General features: G+C 30.5%; 1 protein-coding gene across 1 annotated transcript in view; it reads left to right on the top strand.

The window, feature by feature from the left end:
• The first annotated feature begins 2425 nt into the window (after positions 1 to 2425).
• Positions 2426 to 18208, top strand: part of LOC119678136 (potassium voltage-gated channel subfamily KQT member 1) — a 250014-nt gene continuing 234231 nt past the window's right edge. Inside the window, exon 1 of the mRNA XM_038089810.1 lies at positions 2426 to 2673. The gene's annotated coding sequence lies outside the window, so the exon portion shown is untranslated. The remainder of the gene's footprint in view (positions 2674 to 18208) is intronic.

Below are 18208 nucleotides of genomic sequence, written 5' to 3'. Positions count from 1 at the left end.
TTTTTTGCTGTAATTTCATTTCATTGTATTTCTGTCTAATCAGAAAATAGATTTAATTTGACGAGGTTTGACATCACTCTAGTACCTGTTAATGCTATATGCAGACATATCGCTTTAATTGGTACTGTTAACATTTTTACCTATGGTGTTGTCATGTAATTATATTAATATATAAGTTGAGGACACGGTTGGTTTTAAGCCCTCAGAACCTATTAACTATTCAAAGCACCTTCGGATTGCAAGAAGTCTATCTCAAATAAATCACGAATATTATACATGATATCTAAATGGCCTAATTCCCAAAAAATAAAATAAAATAATAAGAAATCCAAAGAATTAATCAGCTCTTTTAGTTCGTGCATGTCGGTGCATCGGATTGTGGTCAGTGCTTAGGCACTCCTATCTTTCCCATAGTCCACACCAAAAAAAAAAAAGATTTATGGGCCCATTTGTTTAATACATATATATGTATGTATATATATCAATATTTACCTTTATTGTATACCTATTATTATCTTTATTTTTTGGAAATTTACATCGCTACTTAGAGATCTATTGTAACCCTCTATTATATACACTCGAATATAAGAATGTAATGTAATTCTCTTATAATTTCCTAATATTAAAGATATGGAAAATATTTGAAAAAGTGTATTAATTTTTTCATCTATGTAATGTGCCATTGCCCTATCGTGTGCCCATTATTTTTGAATTAATAAAGATTTCTCATTGATTATTCTCGAGTGCCCGGAGTCTTTACTCCTTTGGCAACCCAACGGTGTTCGCAATTACAAATTCCCCTTCAGTCGCGCTTCAGTCAGTCACTCATTTAATTACTGAACAACTGCCGCGCCGCTATTGCTCGCAATTGATTCCGTTTTAATTTGTTTATATTTGATAAACAAAAACAAAATCAAAAACAAATTTGACTTTTCTGTTTTTTTTTTTTTGCTTTTTTGCCAGTTTTGGTTCATACCATTTGCACTTTGGTGCTAATTACGTCACACCAGTTCAATTACTGTTTTACGTTAAAATTCACAGCAAATCAGTGTACGCAAATCGTGAGGTGTGCTGGTATGCGGGGCAATTGTTATTAGGATTTAGGCAGTTTTCCCAGTCATTTTGTATGGGGATGTATGTGTGTGTGTGTGTTTGTATTGAGGGGTTGTTATGCTTTGCTTTGCCTGTAAACTTATTGTTTTACAATATTACCTGTAACTTTTTGCGCTCTCTTTTTATAGAAATTTTTTGTTTTATTTTTTTTTTGTTTTTGTTTTGTGTATTTCCCAATATAGTCGATTGCTTTCGTTGAAATGTCAATGGTGCTCCTAATAATTCCGCCCTTATATCAATAAGTGTGTATGCGTACTCAACTGTTTTTGCGTTTGAAAACTGTTGCAATTTTCCTTTTATAATTTGTCTCGATATGTGCTCTTACGTTATCGTTACGTTTGAGTGCTTTTCATCAAGAGACTTGTTGTGTGTTGTGTGTATGTGGAGCAGTATTCTCCAATTATTATACTACTGTATGCTATGCGAGACGTGTTGGCGCAACCACCAACAACACCAAATAATTACAACGTCATAAGAATGCGAACATGTTGGCACACTTGTGCGCGCAGAAACCAACAATGTTGTTTTGAACGTACACATAAGCTAGAGGTCCAGTCGGCAACTTTTACTAAAAACGAATGCTAACGAAAATTTGTATTTGTTGTTGTTCTTGTTGTATTGTTGTTGTGTATAGTTGGCATGCTTGGGTGCAAGCGTGTGTACTGTTACTGCTGCTGCTTGTGCTGAGTATGAGCAAAATCTTGGCGCTCACAGACTGTTGCTATTTTCGTTGTTGTTGTTGTTGCTGTTGTTGCTTTTGTTTGTACATTTTTTGTGGGGTTCTGGTTGTATGGTTCGATTGTTTTGCGCTTCGTTGTGAATTGTGAATTGTGAATTTTCAAGCAGTCGAGCAGTTCAGTAGTGAAATAACCGGTGTCTGTCGATGATCTAAAAAATGGCTTAATTTTAATGTGCGGCATATTTATTTAGTAAAACGAAAATCTATCTATCTATGTCCACAGGCATACATATTTATACAGAAAATAATAGAGATAGAAGTAATTAATATAAAAAAAAATAACAAAAAAAAAATATTTTTGAAGAAAATATAAGAAAACCGAAAGTTAAGAGCGTCATCAAATAAAAGTGAAACTGTTTTTATTTCTATTCTTATTAATAAATTTGTATAACGGTTGTGTAAAAGAAATTCCTAAAAAAGTGTTTAGTACATATATATAAAAAAATAAATATACTTAAATGCATTTGTTTAGCTTAAAATAATTTTGTTACAATTTATTGCTTAAGTCAATCATTTAAATGCTATAAAATATTTGAGAAAAAAAAAACAGAAAAACAATGTGCATTTTATTAATAAATTTCTATAATTATTTTTTTAACGCCATGAAAAAATTTCGTGTCGCGAAATAATTTTCATTTTTGACAATAGCAAAATTTTTGCTAACAAATATTTATTTGAAGGCAGAAGAATGTCATCATTTAGAAAATTTAATGATATTCCTACGATATTTATAACGTCAGACAAGCAATACGGCGGCGGCTCGAACTGTGACAGCATTTCCCACAGTTCGACAGCGTATTCCATACCCAACAATTTAAGGTGTAAGTATAACAACAACACATTAGTACAGCGTAGTTATAAAGCAAAAAAAAAAAAATTGCAAAAAAAAAATCACAAAGAAAATGGGAATATCAGAAATATTATTATGTGAAGAAATATTCTTATAAGAAAAATATATTAATTTCAACAAAACACAAAAAAAAAATAATACAAAAAAAATCAGAAAAAGTAAAAAGAGCGCACCGCATGCTCTTTACTTCATACACGATAATAGCACATATAACACATATCAACAGTGTGAAGAACAGCACAATTTGATTGCCATTTGCAATACTGCTGAGTGGGGCTCGATGGCTATGGCGATGGCAAGCGATGCCTTCGCCTTCGCCTTCGCCTTTGCCATTGCCGTTACTGTTGCCGCCGTCGCTGTTGGTGCTGTTGCCATTGCTGCTGCTGCTGCCATCATTTGCCATTTGTTATTCGACAAGTACCAAGTGCCAAGTGCTGTTATATTTACTCGTGTATCAGTGTGGTTGACTGAACCTGCACACACATGTATGCAAACACATAAAATATTATGTGTATCACCTTGCTTCTTGCCTTTTTCTCTAGCATAACCTATATAAAGTACCCCATTATTGCTACCATTGTGGTAGTTGTTGTTGTTGCGTTGTTGTTGTTCTGTTTGCTGTAAACTAATTTCAACCTTCTTATGAAAATATCATACAAAAAGTAAGCATAATATGTACTTAAAGCAACAAAACAAACAAAACAAACAAGCGCTGGCATATAAATATATAAAAAGTAAATTGCAGGAATATTGAAATAATTTTCAATTTACCACAAAAAGCAGCGCAACGCAGCGCAGCCCAGCGTAGCGCAGCACACAACTCAACAACAAAGTACACAAAGAGAAGTGCTACCAGGCATGATGGATTTCATTATTTAAATAAAGAAAACAATAAAAATGATCAACAACAACAACAACAACAATAATAATAACAACAGCAAGAACAGCGTAGGGAACAACAGCGGAGGGAATGGCAATGGCAACGGCAACGGCAACGGCAACAGCAGTATGGGAGGCACATTGAAGACATCGGCAAAAAAACAGCAATTATAATAATAAAATAAGGTATTTTATATATTTATATTTTCATCTAATTTTTCGCCTAATGAAATCAACTTGGGAAAATTTGTTTACAATTTCGCTCTGTGTTGTATGTTAATGTTAATGTTAATGTTTACGTTGACATCGGCTTCGTCAGCTTCGTCAGCTTCGTTGCGAACGCCGCTGACGTCGCAATATGTAACGTAAAATATGATTTAAATGTTTTTGGGACAACTGCTGAGTACGTATTGCATGACATCAGACCATTTGAGAAACGCTGAAGGTCCTTTAATTCCCTCGAGCCATTACAAAAGTTAAATTTGCGTGAACAAAGCGGCACGCCCGAACTTTATGGTACCTGTTTCACATTTTCATATTTCATATTTTATGCCTGCCTGCCTGCCTGCTTACCGAGGCGGACGTGTCTTTTGCGAACTGCGAGATGTGCTCGCAGTCGACATTCTGTTTCTGTTTCTGTTTATTTTTTCAAAAATATCTGAAAATTAAAAACGAAATAACAACAGCAACAACAACAAATTAATAACTCCAAATTAATATTCCTGTTGTATTCGCAGTTAACAGAGTTGTAAGTGCTTAAATAATTTCACTCTGTCAAATTAGTAAATTTAAATTTCTTAACTAATGTCTTTATAATTGCTTTTGATAATCTCTATCCATTTGTCAACATGTCAACCACTTATTAGAATCACGATTAGAGAGAAATCAAAAATGCAATATAATTTCAAGATAAATCGGACTTGAAAACTTAAAATGATAATACAAGACGGAAATGTATTGTTAGAATGAAATTTTTTTTATAGATAATTTTATAACATTTATTTTTTGTATATGATTTCTGGGTCACGTCTATCGCGGGTACGAGTTACATGGTCCATTCGATTAGATCAAGTTTTGACAATTTTGATAATGATGACATAAACATTAGTTTCCAATGCTTTAAGAGTTGCTGGTTTGTCAGCATTAATCAATGACTTAACATAGTCCCATAAAAAGTAATCGAGAGGGGTTAAATCTGAGGAACTAGTGTGAGTGGGCCAATTAACAGAACTAACATATTTCTAGAAATAAAATTGTTGCCAAATTGATTTCGTAATAAATCGCATGTTAAGTGTGCTGTATGGCAAGTTGCACTGTATCGTTGGAATCAAAAGTCGTCGATATTTTACTGATTAATTTTTAGAAATTGATGAGAAAAATTCAGTCAGTATGGCTCGATAGTGCTCACCACTTCACCGTAACGGCAGCTCATATCTCATTTCAAAAGAAACCTATCTCTCATTACCTATCTATCTATATATAACCAATATCTATGACCTTTTATACCGTCATAGATCAATCAAATAAGCTATTCACACTCATTATCTACCGATCTGAATTAAATTGTTAGGTTAGGATAGGTTATACTGGCGATCTAAAGGTTTTTCTTGGGCCTATTGGATCATTATGTCATTATGTAGCATTATGTAAAAATCAAAATGTTAAAGATCACATTAAATCTTTGATATTTTTTTGAAAAATATCCTAAAGTTGGTCAAGATCTCCTGCATAGTCAAACGACATCTGTCGGCCGGACAATCCGACTGATGCATGCACTAGACAGTAAGAAATCAAATGTGAGACAAATCACTTTAATCGTCCTCTTCACAACTACAGCTAAAATGATTAAATGGGACATTCAATTTTTTTTTATTAAGTGTATCATGATCGACGACAATAAAGCATAGGTAGCCTAGATAGTCGAAATTTTTTTCTTTCCCTCATTCTCAACTGCGTATTTCTTTAAATACTCATTATAAAAGTAGTGGAAACTCGATCAATTAAGGGTTTTGTGACAAATCAGTTTAGGCTTTCAAAAAAGCAGGTTTTTAGGGAAATTCATTTTTATAAGTTTGTCAGATTGTTCTATCTGTTAAAAAACTGAATTCAGTTTGATGAATTTAATTTTTATTTTTCTCTCTTTTAGTTTCTTAAAAGGAATGTAGTAATAAACAGTCGAATAATCGCTAATTATGCGAACTGAATGAATATCTGCTGACCTAATACTGCAACTAACCACACATACTTAATATGTGAATTCCCACGATTCCAATTTCCCGGATGAATCAAATGATGATTGAGTTCGAACGTTCAGTTAGGAAAAAAACTGTTATTAATTATTTCAAATTTCATATAAAATTTTTATAGTATTTGTATTTAGAAAATTCTGAGAGAAGGTTAAGGGTCTAGGTAGCTATAATATAACAACGTTACACAGAGTCTGGACTCAAATTGAACTGTCTGGTTTATAAAAACATTCTTTAAAATATATTTAAAAAAAAAATTGCTGATAGCACTACCCCAGTAATAAAGCTTTAAGTACTCCTAATATTTGCAAAAATATCTTGGCAAAATCTGCATAGAGATTTAATTCCATCTGGTACCATTAATAAATAGGTTTTTACGTGAGCTATATTAGCCGAGTTCATATCTAAATTTAAAAAGTAAACCTATTTCTGTTCAATATTAATGATTTATTATTCGTTATTATTTTAAATTTAATTCGTTTCCCTATATAGGAACGTTTTGTAGCAACATTTTTCTAACTAAAGTTAATTAGTAGATAATTTAGTTATTTTGATTTAATTATATCGTTTATATTTATATGACATATACTATATCTACTTAAACACAATTAGTGAATTAATTGCAAATATGCGTTAATTGGAATAGTGTTTACACTATTAGTAAACAATAGCAAATATTGATTGATGCGAGTAATAAGTTTCCATTACAAACGGCATGCAGTAATTATTTCCTTTTTAATATATCTGTAAACTACAAATCCGACAAAACTGGTACTGATTTAGCACAATTCTGTTACTAATACTATTTTGAGAGTAATAAACATGCTGTGAAATAAAAATATTTATCAACAAATTCTTGTTCTATTTGTCACATATAAACATTTCATTCTGTCTATGCAATCGTAATCTCGTGTCTAATTAGTACTATATGGTATGATGAAGGAAGTTAGCTCGTGATGTGTGAATCAAGCTTTGAAATAAAATAATAAAATACAGAATAAGATAATTTCCCATGTATTAGAATTTTTAATACACTGCGATGATGAAATTTCATAGTAAATATTTAATGTAAGAATGCTCACATAAAAGTATATTTATTGTCAAATACTTTATAAAGACATTTCAAACTATAAGTTAATTATAAATAAGAAATTATCAAAGTTTTATTATAAAACAGATCTGAATAAAATTTTTTTTTAAAAAGTCTATTCAAATTCATTTAATTTGTATATAATTACATATTTTTTCAAATTTTCTTGAATAATCGTTATCACTATATATAAACGAATCAGTAATTTGTTCCAATTTTTTTCCTTTGTGCTCTTCTTCAAAGAGATAGCGGCGAATTATACTTTTGGACCAAAAGGAAATACCAAAATGTATTTATTTGTGAATATAATTTTTTTTCAGATAATTTTCAAGTCAAATTACGCCATAATAGATCATATTGGTTATATATCAAACCTTTTATATTAAATTGATGATGTGAAAGGAAAGTAAAAGATTTGATTTTGAAAACCTTCAATTTTGACCTTCGTAAAGTTAAAATTATTGCTTTGAAAAAGGCGCGGTGATTTCTATCGATTTCTGTCATAAAAGAAACCTTGCTGAAATAGTTGCAGACATACCTTAATCAGTCTATGAAAAATATGTAGAGGATTGGGACAAACTGAGATCTACTTTACAATTATACTTTCGAATGTTCTGCAGGGACAAAAAGTCAAATCGGTGTCCAAGTCTTTCAACCCAACTGTATTCACCTAAACTCTACTTTTCAATTATTCTTTCGAGTGTTTTGTGATGGTTCAAAATCATAGGCGTCCCACAGTTGTTAAAGTCTTGAGCACGAACATGATCTGTATATCTGTCGATCAAGTACTATAGTCTACTGACATAGCTTTGTTCGACTTTTTTGTTCGCAGTGTTAAAATTATTATTTTGAGGCAGACGCTTTGAGTTGTTTTCTGTCATAAAAGAAACTTTGTTAATGGAGTTGCAGGCCATTAGCGTTTGGCCCAATTCTCTATACAATTCTCTATTTTTTATTGACTAATTAAGGTATGGTAATAAACACAGTTATATTACACTCGCTTAGATCTGCTTAACAATTATACTTTTGAGTGTACTTGAGTAACAAAAAGTCAAAGCGGTGCCCAAGTATTTTTGAAAAACTCTGAACCCAACTGCCTACCAAATATTGTATTTACCTAAAATCTACTTTTCAATTATACTTTCGAGTGTTTTGTGATAGCACTAATTTGTCGATGTCCAATAGTATTAAGCAAAACTTTTAACGTATCTCTCGATCAAATGCCGTATTCAACTGATATGGACCTATATAATTTTTTCTATTCCTTAAAAGTATCTACTAAAATTATTAATTTAAGAAATACACTTTAAATCGATTGTTGTCATAAAAAAAACTTTGTTGATAAAGTTACAGGTCATTCCTTAATCAGCCCACGAAAAATGTATGGGTTATGGAGTCAAGTATTGACGTAGTAGTATTGCACTAGATAAAGTCGACAAAGGATGACAAAATTTTGATTGATTGAAGACTTACTTTTTATGTTTTATTTAATAATTCTGTATACTTTTTTTCAGTTTTATATAAATTTTAAATATTTATTGTATAGTATTAATCTACAAGCGAATACAAATACTTTTAATAGGTTGCACAAGTTGTGAAAGTTTTGTTTCTCAAAAAAGATTTCTTCTACTCTCATTAAATTTTCTTTAAATAAAATTTATAAATTAATTAAGACTCAATTTTATATTAAAACTAGATAACCCGACAAACGTTGTTTTGCCTTATAAATTATTTCTAGTTTCTAGATAAATTCTAGTGTAGATAAAAAGTAACTTACTTATTATAAGTGTGTAAGTATGTGGTATATGCATGAAATAGGCATGGAGCGCTATGAACGAAAAGGAAAATAAAAATAACAAACGCCAAAGTTATTATAGTTTATTTATTAAATTATTAATTTAAAATCAGTAGATTTGTATGATACCAAGTTCCCTGGCAACAACTGTTGTATCTTCAAATTTAAATTGTCTTGGATTGACTCTAAATAATAATAATGATAATGGGCCAGTAACATTAACCAACAACAGTTGAAGATAAAAGCACTCAGTGTGTCTTGGATTAACTGTAAATAAGCGTTCGATTTAAATGAATTGAGACATGGATCAACTGGTGAAACTTGCTTGCGGGGCATCCATTTTTTTGTTTGAGCCCATGTGAAATAGCGTGGTACTTGTGAATAGAGTAATGTTCTTGCAAAGGCACCAAAATCATCCGTACTATTACACAATTCAAAAAATGCAGTGAGTGTAGTTTTAGGTGGATTTGTACCACGATCAATCACTGTCTCGTTCGTGAAAAATACACGCTGACCGTTTTCAAGATGGACGGCTAACTGAACAGCTGCTGGATCCCGTTCATGAATTAGAAAACCGAAGATACGCCAAGCAGCTTTATTGGAGCTGATGTACCGACCAATTTGGTAGAACGTAATTTCACCGTTTTTGTTCATTGGAGGAGCATTTACATTAGTATTTTCTACTCTAAACACAGCCATATCACTGCCTTTATGGACATACTTATATATTTGATGCTCTTCACAGAACTGCAAAACTCAACATTTATATGAGCATTGTATGTCTTGCTTAGCAGAGGCGAATATGGCACCACCCGCCATTGTCCCCCATTATCGGGATTTCTTCGACGATATATTGGATATTCGTCGGTATTTGTTATAGTATCATTAGTGAAATCTTTAGAAAAATTTTTAGTACATTTTCCATCTGCCATGCAAGGCGAAGACGAAGAAACGAAGTGAATGTAAATGCTCGATGTACTTGTTGGCGTAGTTACATAAAATATTAAGAAAAAAATTTTTCTTTTTCAAAAATATAAAAAAATTTATGTCCAAAAAATAAAAAAGTTTTTGTTAAAGCAATAAGGATATTTTTGTTGGGTAGGGACTCCCTAATCACTTTAGCGGTATGAAAAATAGATAGTAGCCGATTCTCAGACCTACTGAATACGCATATAAAATTTGGACATCGTTTGGCCTTATGACTTATTGATGGTCTTTGCAAATGCCAATCTAATAGAAAATTTAACGCGTTTGAATTAAATTGGCTTGTCTGTGAGAATCATTGGAATTCGTGGCAATAAAACTTATTCGTTTCGGAACTTGCCATTCAAAATGGTGGCTTCAATTTTTTAATTACCAATCGCGTACTATTGCATAGCCGTGGTGGGTTCAAATTCCGAAGTAAAATAATCGGTGATCCAACTTTCAGTCGTAAAATGTGTGGTGGCATGCCTGGCAAATCCAGTGAGTTTAAAAACTCTGCTGGATAGTTTACAACTTCGTTGGTATCACAAACTGTATCGATCGATTTGTTTGATATTAAGTCGCCTGGCAATATCTGTTTTATCTTGAAGTTTAATTCATCAACGTCCACATTTTTTTGCTGCTAATGGCTCTTTCTGCCAGCCACCATGATTTATGTATAGTATGTGTACATCTGGAAATACGCGGTCAATGAGAGCATTAATGCATTATTAACGATAATGCAGATTTTAGGGGGCAGTTTTATGAATTCAGTATTTTCATAGACAACAACTTTTCATATCATAGCAAGTTTTCTTTTTCAAAAATATAAAAAAATTTATGTCAAAAATATAAAAAAATTTTTGTTAAAGCAATAAAGATATTTTTGCTGGATAGAGACACCCTAATCACTTTAGCGGTATGAAAAATAGATAGTAGCCGATTCCCAGACCTACTGAATACGCATATAAAATTGGTAAAAATCGGTAAAGCCGTTTCGGAGGAGTACGGTAACTAACATTTTGACAATGTTAATTTTATATATAAGATTTGGTATAATTTATTATCGTTATAAAATTTTTGTTGGTTTTGCATAAATGTTACAAGTAAAAAAAATTATATTTGAAGTAAAGTTTTAGTGGATCTACAAATAGATTTGGCAAACTTTCAAATTGGACCAATTAAAAAAATTATTACAAAAATATTGCTTAATATAGCATAATAATAAAAAATTTGATAATTTCTTTTTAAATTAATTAAACAAAAACGCTTAATTGAATATCTAATTAAGCTATGATATTTTTTTCATTCTTCTGTTCTCAATAAACTACTGTCGTTATTGCATAAAAATGTTTATATATGTAATACACACTTTACAGTAGTACTTAAATGGTGTGACTTTTATTTCCTAATTTATTAAAAACAGTATACTTTACCAGTAATAATAGAAGTTAATATTCTTCAAAAGATATGAAACAGAAGCTTCTAAACTTTAAAAGTTAAAATGTCGCGACAACTTGCACCAGCTGTGGATGATTTCGTTAAACTCGCAGACTAACATCTGATACTCTTTTCAACTTTTAAAATGAATAATTGATGGTCTCATCAATACATTTAAGGACAAACTTTTTTAATCCAATGCGACACCAGCAGGAACAATCTTTGAAGCAGAACTCGTAATTTAATAAAAATTACCAATTGAAAAAGAGCGATTCTACGAGTATTGCTGTTCAATGATTAGTTTAAGGTTAGGAAAGGATACATTGCGAATCCAATTATTTATAGAAATGATTAAAAATTTAATTTTTCTTTTTATTTTTCTTGATTAGTTTTGAACTATTTTCTCAATTTCTTTCTTTAATCGCATTCAACGGCGTAGCCAAGATTGTGTCATGAGGGAAGGAATATACTATAAAAAAATTTTTAAGGCATTATTTTTGCTAGATACTATCTGTAGAGTATTATATGTCAACACAAATTTAAATTAATCATTTCGATATCATCTCTAATGCATTAAGCACTTCCTTTATTTCAATGCAATCTATTTTATTTAATTGACAAGTAGTTATTTCAGTAAAGCTATTTAAGACCCATACAAAGATGCACATGGTTTAGGACCCATAAGATATCCATACATTTTTTTGGATGGTATATTGGCTCAAACGTAACATTTATTTTAAATATTTATTTTCTAAGACTTTTTTCTAAGCGAATATTCGAATATGACATCAGACCCATTTCAAATGGCTTTGGATTATTATATATAAGATTGGTATATATCTTTACGATTTTTAATGTTTCCTCTTTCGTAAAAAGTAATATTTTATATAGAAAACGTTGAACAGTTGTCAGATGTATAACTGCCACAGTCCCCATAACTGTAGTCCATTACTTCTGATAGGTTACCATAATTCAATAGCTTTATATCTAACATAATGATAATTTAATATTTGGACTGAAGTACCAAAATATTCTTGAGTTGTGTAGTTAGAGACGTTCACTTTTCTCTCTCTCTCTCTTGTAAATATCAAACTACTATATATACTATCTAAATAGTTTAATTTGTAAAACCTGGAATAATTGTTTATTGTATAAATGAATTAGACGTAATCTTTATTAAGAAATGTAATCCAGGTCGGATTTGGATTTATTTGCTTTGTTTTGCCAACTTTTCATTCACAGGGCGGTATGTTCAAGGTATGCCAATGTTATATTGGGACTATTCTAAATTTAGAATCAATTTTTTTTTTTTAATTTTAACCTATGTATGCAGTAAATAGAATCTGGAAGTATTAATATTCATTTTGTTTACTTCACCTGTCTTTCATTTATAGGGCGATATATTCAAGGTATGTCTGAATTTTGCCGAGATATAACTGCTACAGAAACTGCCAATTAATATAAATGTTTTTGTTAGAAAAAGTTTTTTATTTTTAATTTTTTAATGTATATGAATATACCTCATTTTGGAACTTAGGTATTATTATTAAATATTAGTATTAAATGCAATCAGTGTATTAAAAGTGAAGTTGTTTGGTTTAGATTATATAACTCATATGTATAGTTATAACTCATATAGTTTTTCTTAAAAAACTTTTTTTATATAAACATTCTTAATATAATTGCAATAGCAGCTTTAATATTACTTACTTGCTGTAGTTCTTCGTCTCTTCGTAAAGCATAGGGTCTATAAGGCTTTAATATAACTGTTATGAAAAATACTATAACTGAATAGAAATAAACAGAATTCCGTCTCCTAACGGAGCAGAGCACCGCATCATAGTTAATCTTTTGTGCTGTTACAGACCCTAACCGAATAGAATACATTCCGCTTTTCGAATAAAAGCTAAAATGTCAGCTATTATGGACCCCCTAATGAATTGGTTCAGATTTTAATGTTTTTGTCTAGCAAAGAGCAGAGTCATCTTATTTTATTTCACGTGTACTGCCAGACACACCAAAACCTCGTTCAACTTTTATAGCTAACAAAGTATGAGCTTGAAATAAAAATTGACAGCATCCTTAACCATCTTATTATGTATTATATTATAACTTAATAAATATATCTTAGTAGAATATCATATTAAATGATATATCATTATTATATTATATTGTATATATAATATCATATAAATGACAACTGAATATAGATTTAAAGAACTGTGTAAAGTGTATCTAACTTTCGGTAAAGCCATAGCTAACATATTTACTTAATTTTTTAAATTTTTTTTGTTCAAATCTATTTACTATTAATATTTTTATATATAAGAAAGGTTTCGAATAGTAGTAAACTAGAACAATAAAAATTTTTTATTATATTAAATAAATGAATTTTTGGCAAATCGTACAGTTGTTTTAAATAATATCAAATACCCATCATAAGTGGTTTTGGAATTATTTCTTGTTTTAATTTGTAAATAATTTTTTTCTTTTTAAACTCGTACCCTGCTAAATTTAGAGTCAGTGTCCATTAACCAACTGACCCAAAACCGCACTTGACATTTTTATATATGCAATATGAGTAACTGGACAAGAAGTAGTAATAATTCATACTAAGGAAAACTTAGCTTGATGAGATAATTAATTTATGTCTATTTAGTTTAATATATCATTATTATACTATCATATTACCGAAATGATGAAAATTTTTGTTGAAATAAAATAAATGGAACAGAGCACATTTCAACATAACTATTCAAGAGCAATACTGGCGACACATTGGTCGCACGTAGTTTCCTTGTTAAAATTAGTTCATTACTAAACTTCAGAGACCAAAATTACACCACAAATGGAATAGTTTACAAACAAATGAAACTCAACTTATATACAGGATATCAACAAAATTAATAACTATATGCTTTATTTATAAGTAACTTAAGAGAATGTACACGTCTCTAGGGCAAGTGTTTTCGTTGCCTGAATGCCATTCAGTATATTTTTTATATACAATATTGAATACAACACACGGTGGTCATATCTCGCAGTGTTAAAGGAGATTATTAATTTGTTCCTCTAAATCTTTCCATACAACAGAAAAGCCTTTCGTTGTTGGCCTTTATACGCCTTTTTCTTGTTTAGTACCTACGAGTTGTATTGAAGATAAATCCCTGTACTCTACTTAGGAAAGTTGGGGGAAAATGTTATTTTTTTTTGTATAAAATACTTTGTTTTAAATTAAATTCGCTCCATTCTTATTGTTATTTGTCTTAGGAGTGTATGGAATAAATTGTTTCAAATCTCACTTTAATCGCAAGATAAAAGCGAACTGCGAATTAAAGTATTTTAGTTTGATTATAAAAAATTGCTTTTCCATTATCCTTGATGTGAAAAAATATAATAAATAACTACAATTATTTTAAAAGGAATAACACAAAAGAGTGCGGATAACTTTTTTTTCAGAATTTTCAGATTAATATTTAAAGAGTTCATTCTAATATTATATTTCTTCACATTTTGTATACTCAGATAAGCCGAAATTATTTCATTTACATAAATAAAAACAATGAATTTATTTGTGAATTTTTATCAAAGCAAAAATAATACCAAATTTTTTATTTACTTTATAGTTTTCTTCTAAGTTTAAACTTATTTAGCAGTTTTAGTGTGAAAGCATGTCATTTCAAATTTGCTTATGAAAAACATAAAAAGAAAACTTAAGATATAAATTCATCACGAACTCTTCAAGCTCCTCCACAAGTTTCCACATTCATCCAAATTTTATTATCAAAACTAAAAAATTACTTCATGAACTCTTCACACTCCTAATGGGATTAAGCATCTCTCTCCACTTATATTTTGTTGAAAGTCTTTGCATAACATATGCTTGCCATTTTAGTTATGGAGAAGTATGGAGAAGTTTTTATCTGATATCTCATGCTTCTTCTTGCGTTGCTACTTAGGACAATTTTGTACGTGCACCTTCAGTTCCCATTCGGTACGTCGTTTAGCTACGATTTTTCTCACATTTGCGTACGGTAAAGGTGTGCATTATTAGTGGAGATTATGGTACAACGCTACTAATGAGATTTATGGTGCTATGAAATTATCTATTATAACGTAGTATCTGATTTTTAAAGGAAGTTTACAAACTCCGTTTTCGATTCACTAAAAATATTCATCAAGAGTCAAAATGACTCTTTTGATTAATGACATCATTTAGTTATGAATATTAAATGAGAAACTTTATGTTTTCCGTATTGTTTTCTTAAATCACTATAAATTAAGCTAAGGAGTTCAAAATATTATTTTTCTACTCAAAAGACGTCAACTTTATGATGTCAAATATTCTCCATTACACATTTCAATAAAAGTTAATCGGACTTAATTTTTCTAAGAACTTAAGTAGTAAAAATTAAAAATTTTCTATATAAAGAAATAATCGTATATCATATAATTATATTGTTTTTTAGTTTTAGTTCATAAAAATTAGTGTTTCTCGTCTATAATTATTTTTAATTAATTATGTGAACCAAATATGGTTGAAAAATTTACTCGTGATTTTATATATCACTGATATACAATAAAATAAAAATGATAAAATAATTCAATAAGTCCTCGACTTTTCCAAAATAATTAGTGAGCATAGGCAAATACACTGATATCGCATCTTTATAGGACCAAGCATTTGAAAATATATGAACAAATCAAAGATAAAAGCTGTACATCTCTGTTCTCTGAAAAAACGCACTAAGCCCATTCTTAACCCAGTTCATAATGTACAAGTACTAGTACAAGGCCAATACTTTAAATAGACACTTGTCCTAGTGGCGACCAAATTGTGCCATGTAAAATTGTTCTACTTAACCGAATATGTACAGTAATATCAACAGTAAAAAAAAACTATAGAACTTCTTTCCTCTTTAAAAGAACTTTTTAATAGATATTTGAGGTGCTGAATGTAATTAATTTTAACAGTGCTATTTTGCTGTAAAAAAGGCTGAGCGTTCCATGTCTTGCACCTGCTTTAGTCCCAGCAGTGCTCTTATTACGCTAAGCTTCAACTTGGCTGAACGCGAAAGAAATTAGTATAATATAGTACGGTTTTACCAATTACTATATAGGAGTGCGCGGAGAAGAGTTCTTTTGTTTTTTTTGGCGATAGATGGAAAGCATCGACAGCTACAATATTAGACTTTGACACACTAAAACCATCTTATAGGAATGGATGGAAAAGATCTGCTTACTGAGCTTGTTAGAACTGTATTAATTTCATTCCAGTAATTTGAGGAAAGAGTTGAGATAAAAATGTTTAGTACTTTAAAGTCTAGGTTCAACTAAGCCAGATAGCATTGGCGTGATATTCCTATGGGGAAGGAAAGTAGGTGAGATAGCTGAGGTAATTGCGAAAATATGGGGATTAGGTTAACTTTGGACTTTGTGACCGGTGTTACGAAAGCCAAAATTATAAAGTGGTGTATTGGAAGCATCTGAATGCATCTCATCGAAGTGTAAGCTCAAGTATTGTTAAATTAATTCCAAGACCACTGATATTGAGCATTTGGCAATACTCAAACCAGATGTATGGTTAATCAAAAATTCAGTTAATTAAAGTATTATAAAACAGAATTTTGGTTGTTGTAGTACACTACTTTTCGAAACCTCTCTATTACGTGTGTTTAGTTAAAAAATATGGGATCGCAGATAAGACCTCTACCTTTGCTTAACTCTAGCGCTATTAAGGGTGACGAGTTTAGTAGCACTCGACCATCCGTGACGTGAAGTTGTTTATGGCGTCACCACAAATACAATAAGAAGTTAATTTATAGCATAGTGAAATAAATAGTGATGTCAATTAAATTGCAATTTTATAAATGAAATGTGGTATAATAATAAACAGATGAAAAAAGCATGATTAATTCAATACTTATGAAAAGTTTAGTGCAAATCACATTCCCACCATTAAAGACACTTACTGAAGACTTTAATACTGAACACCACAGTGTATAATAATTTAGTATAATCCAAATATATTTCACCTGTATATTTTATGAAGAATTAAAGTACTTGAAAAGCTGTGGACTTATATAAATACTACTTTGACAATTCATGGAGTTGTGCCAACCTTTGTAACCATAAAATATTGTCACAAATGGCTGCCAAAGTGTATATTATTTTCATTCGTTTTGGGGTAAATGTTTTGCAGTTTAGTTTTTAGTGTTTGCGAAAATAATTTCCAAAACACATAAAATTAATGCACTAAAACGTAAAAACTTTCCGGAACTCGGTTGACCTTCCCTTTGTTTCGCAAAGCCACAACTTATTTGCATAAAATAAATACGGGCAGGCATGAACTGCATTCGCATTCTCTGGTGAAATGTCCTACTTGCCGAGCCGTAAAAATACGCTTGCAAATTATTTCCAGTTGCATTTTGATGATCCTTTGTAAAGGACTCGCTCTGAAAACAAAGGCACAAACATTTGATGTAATTTATTGCTGCAAATGGGAACTTTTTAAGGCTTTCCTTGCCTTTCCTTTACAGTTAGTCACAAGTACGTTGGCATTACAAAGATTCCATTTCGCCTTTTATGCTCTGGAAATAAGTAACGTCATTAATTATAAAAAGTGAATAAAATGTAAATGATGTATTTTTTCGTGGAAAAGGTTACTAAAATTGTAGCTAACGAAAAGGAAAATTGCAATTACGCAGGACTTCGACGTCATATCGTCGTTTAATGATCCCGAACACTGAAAAATTTACGGTTGAGCAGGGGGATTAAGGCGAGCAATTAACACCGAGTGCCAACAATACACTTGACAATTTATTACCGACGTAGTGAAAAACAGTGATGTCAATAATTTAATTATTTTTATTATATTTACTTATATAAAATATTAAGCTATGTGATTGCAGTAATTATAAATAAAAAGTTATATTCCGAAATATATATATTGACATGGGTGCATCAGTAATAAAAATGATAAAACTGAAATAAAAATATTTCATATATATAATAAAAATTCTATAATATAAAATCTATAGTTAAAGTTATTAAACTATATGATCTTTTTTTTAGAGGTGTTTTAATAACTATG

This window comes from Teleopsis dalmanni, chromosome 2, assembly GCF_002237135.1.
Source record: "Teleopsis dalmanni isolate 2A chromosome 2, ASM223713v2, whole genome shotgun sequence".
In the NCBI taxonomy this organism is placed as follows: Eukaryota; Metazoa; Arthropoda; class Insecta; order Diptera; family Diopsidae; genus Teleopsis; species Teleopsis dalmanni.
This window is presented reverse-complemented; position numbering and strand designations above follow the sequence as displayed.